Source organism: Protopterus annectens, chromosome 1.part1, assembly GCF_019279795.1.
Source record: "Protopterus annectens isolate FY-2018-M chromosome 1.part1, PAN1.0, whole genome shotgun sequence".
Classification (NCBI taxonomy): domain Eukaryota; kingdom Metazoa; phylum Chordata; order Ceratodontiformes; family Protopteridae; genus Protopterus; species Protopterus annectens.
Window position 1 is genome coordinate 808,283,109 of NC_056726.1, and position 8,369 is coordinate 808,291,477.

At 37.3% G+C, this 8,369-nt stretch overlaps 1 protein-coding gene across 2 annotated transcripts in view; it reads right to left on the bottom strand.

Moving 5' to 3' along the window:
* Positions 1-2,992, bottom strand: part of LOC122807274 (uncharacterized protein ZSWIM9-like) — a 410,955-nt gene extending 407,963 nt beyond the window's left edge. Inside the window, exon 1 of one of the 2 annotated variants that reach the window (XM_044078391.1) lies at positions 2,974-2,992. The gene's annotated coding sequence lies outside the window, so the exon portion shown is untranslated. Of the gene's footprint in view, positions 1-453; positions 959-2,973 lie in introns of those variants that run through there. The other variant, XM_044078382.1, reaches the window with a different exon arrangement.
* Between the last annotated feature and the right edge of the window lie 5,377 nt (positions 2,993-8,369).

Below are 8,369 nucleotides of genomic sequence, written 5' to 3' on the forward strand. Positions count from 1 at the left end.
GTATACAAATAACCATCTACCTGATCAACAAACTAGCATTTTATAAGTACCATTTTTTTCAGACGCTCAAAGTGGAACTTTTTTTTAACAGAAAGATGACATTTTTGGAGAACAAACTATAACCACAGTGTTAAAAACTTGTCCACTTTTTTCAAAAATAAAAGCTCCCTTGTCTAGAATTTCAGTTGTCTGTAATTGTTTCAAATCACACAAAAGTATTTCAGATACAAAAATGGTTTAAACAAAAACTACAGAAAGTTAGAAAATACTTCTTGCCTTAAAATCACTGGACATTTCCACTTTTCTGTCTTGCAGAAAAAAGATCAGGCGGTAAATCTATATGATTATTTAAGCATGCAATGTTCTGCTACGGTTGAAAGTGTACAATGTTTTACGAAACGGTATCTAAGTAACAGATGTTGTACTTCGGCTTCAGAAAAATTGCAAACTTACACAGCCACCGATTCTCAACAATTACTACTATCCTCCTCCCAGAGGGCTCGATGACTTGGTGCTTCCTTTGCAGCTGTTTAGCCCAACGTACTTTTGTTTACAATGCATGAACCAGATCTGCTTCAGGGGGGTTAATGCTCAGTCGGTGTGGCTTCTGTCTACGCGTCCTCAGCATACACATGTATGTCTAAGCAAGGTGCTGTAGCTTCCCACATACTAAAGACGTGCCACTGGGGACCTAACTAAGGAGACTTCAAACTGCCCGACAATGCCAATGTAACTGCTTATCCTACAAGGATAGCATCGTGTATGGCATTAGATTCTCTGCTTTGTGCCCACTGGTTAATGAAATGGACCACAGCTTCCCCACAACATAACTGAGCAGTTAATGAATTGTTTTTTTCAGTTTAGGATATTAGTTACTATTGAACTTCACCTCTGTAACCCAACTTCCGTCTTTTTTTCTCCCAGCAACCACAAAGAATATATCCCATAATACACTGCTAGCTACATGACTAAAAAATTAAAGAACAAGAGCTCAGTTTAGTAATTTTGTGTCTGAGCGGAGTATTGCTGTGACCCACGTGACCCACGTCTTTTACAACATTCTTCACACCGTTGTATTCTTTGTCGTAGGCACTGTAGTATTTCCAGCATTAACACATCGTGATGTTTTCAAATCTTTTTTTGTACAATTTCAGAATTTGCAGCTTTACCTTATACTCTTTTTATTGTTCATGCGATTCATAATGTGCGCCTTTAATTGGGAGTTCACTTCTATGATATCAAGGGGGAGGGGGGCGATGTTTGCCGGTTCGCATTTTGACTGGTGACAGGTAGTCTGTTTACAGTCGTTCATTGCTTTTTCTTTGCTACCGAGGTTCGAATCAAAATGTATAAAAAGTTATTTTGATGATTTCAAATGATTCAGTATTATTTACTATGGGCTTTAATTTAAAAATTATGCAGGCTGAAAGTATGATAGATCCTTTTAGCGAGGAACGCGAAAATGTAACACTCAAAATAAGGAACGTTTCTTATAATGAGATACAGTGGTATGATAGATACATAGAGTTAAACACAACAGCCTGTTAATTAAGTGTTTGTAATTTTGAATAAAGAACTGTCGTTTCTACAAGTGTACCTCATTACGAGGCCATGTTCGGCAAATCTTGGGGTAGCCAGGCATACTCTTTGTACTCTACAGAGTACAGTTTTTCTGAGCATTAGAAGAAACACTGAAGCCTTATCAGGCTATGTCTGTAACAGTTTAAATTAAAGCATATGATAACGTGTACATCCTGCTTACAGGCAGGATTGCAAATAAAAAAAATATATTTATAATATTGCAACTGAAAATGTTACACACTTTAAGTGCGGGGCGGGGGCTAGCAGTAAGAGTCTAAGTGTACAAAATGGAATTCACTGACTTACAACTCTGCCTCTAAGCATACCTCTCAACCTCTTAGTGCAAGAAAGCTGGATGAAGCCTTGTATAATGGGGTACAAAGGCCCCAAAATTAGGGACAGATTTTAAATACTGATGTTATAAACTTAGAAAGTTGCTAAAATAACAGAATTTGTGTTGGCATGCATTTTCAGAAGGATACAAAGTCTGAAATTCAAATACATGTCATTATTTATTGACTTCAGTCCTAAGTGATTTGACAGAAAACCACAAGATGTATAAGAAACAGACCAAAAATATGAGGTCAAAATCTGGACATTCATTGGAAATCTAGACAGTTGAGAAGTATAAGAAAATTACGATATGACAACCACATCACATGGGAATGATTTTTTGTACAGTGAAGTAAACAAAATAAAAAAAAAAAAAAATACTGCCAAACGTGATTTAATATCTTTACTAATAATGGTGAAATTATGAATACAGGCTTTATTTTCTTACTGCCAGCTGCTGCAAAAGAAAGAAATGAACACAGAAAAAAGACACTCGCCCATGAGGCTAATGATAATATAAGCGAGAGCTGCCGCTCTACTTAACCCTGCTTTTTGCAATACTTTTTAGTTATATTTAGTAATATAGATAGATAGATATACATGCAGGATTAAGGTCTTGTAGGAGCTATAATATATTCAAGTTTATCTATTTTTTCATAACATTGCAGTCTTAATGTTTTAGGACAGTCATAGCAAGTGCCTCTGTCCTTGTTTTTGTAATGGTGTTAGTTACTGTGTTTTTAGTTTGTTCTCTTAGTGTGCAGGTGATAGAGAAGTTTAAAGGGTTAACAGAATGTGAGTTGTGTTTCAAATCCAGTGTCAGTCATTGCAACCCCTACTACCACCTGCACTTCACCAAAATTGTTACTCCCTTTCTTAAATATCCAAAAATGTATAAATGAATTCATTAAATGTGCACTTACCAGCTCCTGTAAAGCAACGTTGGATGACCCAATTAACTTATTTAAGTTGTTAAACAGCAAATATTAAAACACCAAAATGTATTAACTACTTGTCCAAATTCTGTTTTTACATCAGTTCTTGCAGACCACATCTTACCTATGTCCTTCACGGGGTCTGCCTCTTCCCTACACCTCTCTCATGCAAACACTTAACCACAGCAGTGTACAAGATCTGATTCCTGCCCCATGTCATCCAGGGCTGACACCCCCTGCAACTCCCTCCCACTCAAACACTTAATATTAATGGAGAATAATTGCCTCTTTTGCACCCACCAGTAAAACAATCAATTAACAATACTTGAATAAAGTAATAAAGCACAATGACCACCAACCAATACCAGAACCTGGGTCCACTAAAGAAATTGCAAAGGACAAAAAATGTACAAAAGGATTCAAGGACGACCAAAGGACTCCAGAACAAATCCATCTTTAATGTGTACAAAATAAAAGCATAAGCGTTTTCGTATCAAAGCTACTTCATCAGATGCATATCACAACTAAAGGTTAGCGCATTAAATACACTAGTTAAAAGATCACATGACTAAAAAGCTTACTTTCTTAAAAGCATACATCATAAAAACACACACGCACACACACACATATATATATATATATATATATATATATATATATATATATATATATTTATGCACATAAATAAAAAACATCCAAAATTCTGTATAAAAGATATAAATATATATATATTTTAATAGTGATTCAAGATAAACAAATGCCAGAGTATCTTCTATTCAATGGTCTGGCTTTGAATTTAGGTCTCAAAGGTACTCTGTCATTCAGGCCATGTCCATAGTCTCCACGCAATCTAACTATCCATTTGGCTTCCAGCTGTTCAGTTTGCTTTCTAATGTCACCTTTCCTAATGTTTTCAAAAATACGTCCTATTACCATAAACTTAAAAAAATGAGAAATATCTGTGTCCACAATATGCTTAGATAGAGCACTAACTATATCACTTTTACCTATATGGTAATAGTGCTCCTTAATCCTGTCTCTGAGTGCTCTGTTAGTTTTATCAACATAGAATTTTGTACAGACTGAACAGTGAGCCAAATAAACCACATGGACACTACTGCATGTCGCAGAGACATTAAAACTATATGTTCTATTTTGATCAAGATGGTTAAATACACCAGTACTGTCAATATATTTACAAACTTGACAATGTCAATATGCAGTAGTACATCCATGACCCATACTAGATGACACACTCCTTGGAAAACATAAACATCTCTTAAGAGACTTCATACTCTTATATACAAATCCAGGTCTCATATCTGCTATGGCTCTGATGTCATTATCTGTAGTCAAAATGTGCCAGTGTCTTTCAATAATTTCCCTATATTGTTTACTATCACTAGAATAAAACAGACATGACTTTAATTTATCATTCTTCTAAGGTGCAGCTTGCATACTGCCAGTATACTTTTCACCAAAGTAGGGTCTAGCCCTACTAGCTCTCAAACCAGATACCAACTCAATATTCTCAGCAACATCACTTTGGGCATAGCCCCTGGCAGTAAAAGCTTCCATTAAATAATTGGTTTGATTTTAAGTTGGTTTTAAGAAAGTTAGCTTTTTAGTCATGTGATCTTTTAATTAATGTATTTAATGAGCTAACCTTTAGTTGTGATATGCATCTGATGAAGTAGCTTTGCTGCGAAAGCGCTTATGCTTTTATTTTTTACACATTAAAGACGGATTTGTTTTGGAGTCCTTTGGTCGTCCTTGGATCCCTTTGTATATTTTTTGTGCCAATCAATTAACAATGTCAAAGGAGAGTTACTGTTTGCTGACCAACAATTGCTCACTACCTGCTCATTTCCCAACAGCCAGTCAGACCAGCCAGTACCAGAAACAAATGATATTTCTTGTTCCTACTAAACCAAAAACACCAGCTGTCCACTGTACATGGTATTTAACATGCACAATCTCTACTAAACACAACACATGGAAAAGACAGAAAAATAGGCTTGCATTTCAAAAACACTGAGGCTGGGTTTCAGAAAGCCTTAGTGCAATGAGAAAGTCATAGCTCTACGGTTTTCCCTATCATGCTAATCGGGTCAGGGACCACTCTACCTCCGAAGTTTCTCCTTCTTAGATGCCAAAGTGCTGAGGCCAGTCTCACAGGCGGAGCTGCATGATAATTACCCATGTGTACTCCAGAAATGTCTACAGCTCGTATTTCCTCAGCCAAGTGATTCTGAATCTGTCAACTGAGTAAACTTTTACTGTGGGAGGAAAAAAAGTGACTGCTGTAAAAACATGGTGGTTACCCATTCACAACAATGAAAGTACTCACAGAACACTTAAGTTCAGTGAATATGTGGGTGGGAGGTGCTAGATTAGTATATATATGAGTGTAGATGTGTGTGTATTTGTCTGTAGGGCATAAATGAAACTGCACAAATATGTGTGTCTACCTGGGTGACCACATAAGGATGGATTAGGTAGGTAGGGAATTGAGAGTCTGGACATGTGTGTGTTTAAATGTGCATGTGGGTGAATGGGTGAGTGCTTCCATGAGTGTGATCATCTGTGGGGAGTGTCTTGTTTGTTGATGAGTGGTTGTGGGCGTGTGCATGGGAATGACTAGGAGTGTGTGTGTCTATATGTCTGTATATGAATGTAGAGGAGTGCCTTTGCTAATGCAGTGCACAGGCTGTTAGGGAAAGGTCTGACAGTGCTAGTGCCTGTACATGCTAGCATACAGTTCTGAAACCTATTAATCTGCTGGTAAAAAAAAAAAATATATATATATATATATATATATATATATATATATATATATATATGTATATATGTATATATATATATAAATAAAATGTTCTCTGTAGACATTTGGAGGTGAGCCCCTCATGTACTACATTCAAGTTTGGGATACTTGAGTGTCTGATAAAAATCCTAGAAGGGGAACATTAAAGCACTTTTAGAGGAAAAAGTGGTTAGGTGGCTATTGTTATTAAACACCACTAGACAACCAGGGCTAAATGAAAATATCCCCATCCTGTTCAGCGTATACTTCTCAGGGGTACAGGCAAGCACAGGAGGACTATGGCTGACCAAGTTCACAGACGACTGCAAACTAGGGGCTATAATTGACCCTCCAGCTGACACAGACATCCTCCGAAAGGGTCTCACTGAGACGCATACCTGGTGTCAAAATCATGGCCTCAAGCTAAATGCCAAAAAGTGCATAGTCATCCCCTTTGGAAAAAAACAAAGCACCCACAAACTACCACATAAGTGGTAGTCCCCTAAATACGGAAGACATAAGGGATCTGGGGACCCAAGTAGATAGTAATCTCACTTTTGATAATCACATTGCCAAAGTGGTTAGAAAATCCTTCTATGTGGCCCACTTAATCACAAAAGGGTTTGCATCCAGATCAAAAGAGGTCATTGTGCCCTTCTACTCATCACTCATCAGACCCATCTTAGAGTACAACACCCCATTTGGGATGTACCTTACAAGACACCTGAAACAGCTGGAAAGACCACAGAAGTACCTCACCAAGAGGATCAATGGCCTCAAACAGATGCCCTATGCAGCTCGACTGAAGAAACTACAGTTGTACTTGGTTGCATACTGCCTACTCAGAGGTGATCTCTGCTTGACATAGAAGGCCATGTCCATCCCAGAATTGATGGACATGCTCCACCTAAAGAAAACCTTATCCCCTCGAGCCACACACTCTAGGCATCTAAACCTCACCACAGCAATGAATAGGATGTGCTGGAAGGATAGATTTCTGTCCCAGAGACTTCCCATGGTTTGGAACAAGATCCTAGTCTACATTAGGCAGAGCTCCCCACTAACACTCTTCAAAAGAAACCTTCACGAGTGGATGGGAAACAGAAAGTTTACCTCGGGTATCAATCTAAGGGGGCGGCGAAAGCCAACGCATTCTGGCTAGACTTATAAATGCCTTCGGGCAGATAGCCTAGTACCCATCTATGAACCTATAAACCCAGTACTTGTGCTTAGACAAGAAAGGTTATAAAGTATAATGTAATATAGGAATTCTACACGAGAAGATGCACTTTATTAGTAATATTAGCTTATGGTAGTATTTAGATATTATGTTGCAGTACTTAGTGCATGTACATATATTACACTTTTTGTACGTATATTTTACTGTTTAATGTTTTAGCACATGTATTCAATTGTTTATTTAAGTGTATTTTTAAAAAAAATATTTTTAGCAGTTTGAACTACTGTCAAAGCATGATGCCATTGGTTGACTAATTATCAGTTATGAAGTTTTAATTGGTCTGGTACTTATATTTAAATAGGTTATGTTAGTAGACTCATTGATTCCGATGAGGCTCATGATTAGTGAGCAAAAGCGCTTAATCCTTAATAAATGTATGTAGTTTTATTTCAAAGAACTGTGACTTACTGTGCTGGTGTGGAATCACAGAGTTTTTGTTTGAGGGAAATCTGTGGTGGTTACAGCATTACTTTATTTTATTTTCTGTGTTGTTTTAAACTGCTGGTAATGATATCTTTCTCTTTGTGGCCATGCTTGCCTCTGAAAAATCTATTTTCTCACTGTCGAGCTAACTGACCAATCTACGTTTGGCAATTAGCATAGTGGTCAGCATTTTTCTGAATCACAGTGGAGAATTAATCTAAGGAAAAACAACTACAGTAAGTTGTGATATCTTGCATTTCCGATATATGTCTTGTAATAGATTCTGTAACCTTAAACATTATTGTGTCATTGTCTTTACATGGGTGGCAGCAGCATGGTCTGTGTTGATACTGATATTATAGTCATGGTATGGTTTACTGCTGTGCATCCTGGTGTGTCTTAATCTTAACATTTGCTGAGTGTATGATGATAGTGTTATGCTGTCAAAGAATGCTGCTTATGCAACAAATGTGTGACCAGAAGTTTTCAGTTAGTACACCAAAATCCATTGCTGCAAACCCACAACATAAATATGCTTTTTCTTTGGTATTTTTGTCTTCTTTCCATTTGTGTATAAAGAGAAGGAAAGACAGACATATCTGAGTTGCAATAGGAAAATGAATACTCTTTGCCCACATAGAGAATGACGTGTCAAGTTTTGCCACCACCTCTAACAAAATTACAATGCAAACTGTCTCCAAGAAAAGTTGTTACTTCATGACTGATTATCCTCACCTGGAATATAATTGCAAAAATTATCTCAAAGCCAAATGGGACCCTTTTCTCAGAAGAGCTAATCTCTTCCTGGACTTACTTCTCTATAAACGTCAAGATACCCCTTCACCTCTCACCATGAGATAGATTACCTCTACCTCCACTTGTAACATTAGGAACCAATCCAACTTTGCCCCAACTGTCCAGGTCCTTGCAATAAGGCGACACTGGTCAATTTCTCTGTACCTGCACCTGAACTCTGGCAATCTCTCTCACCTTATATTGCAGAAATGGCCACCCACACCACATTTCAAACACAACTCAAGCAATTTTTGTTTGA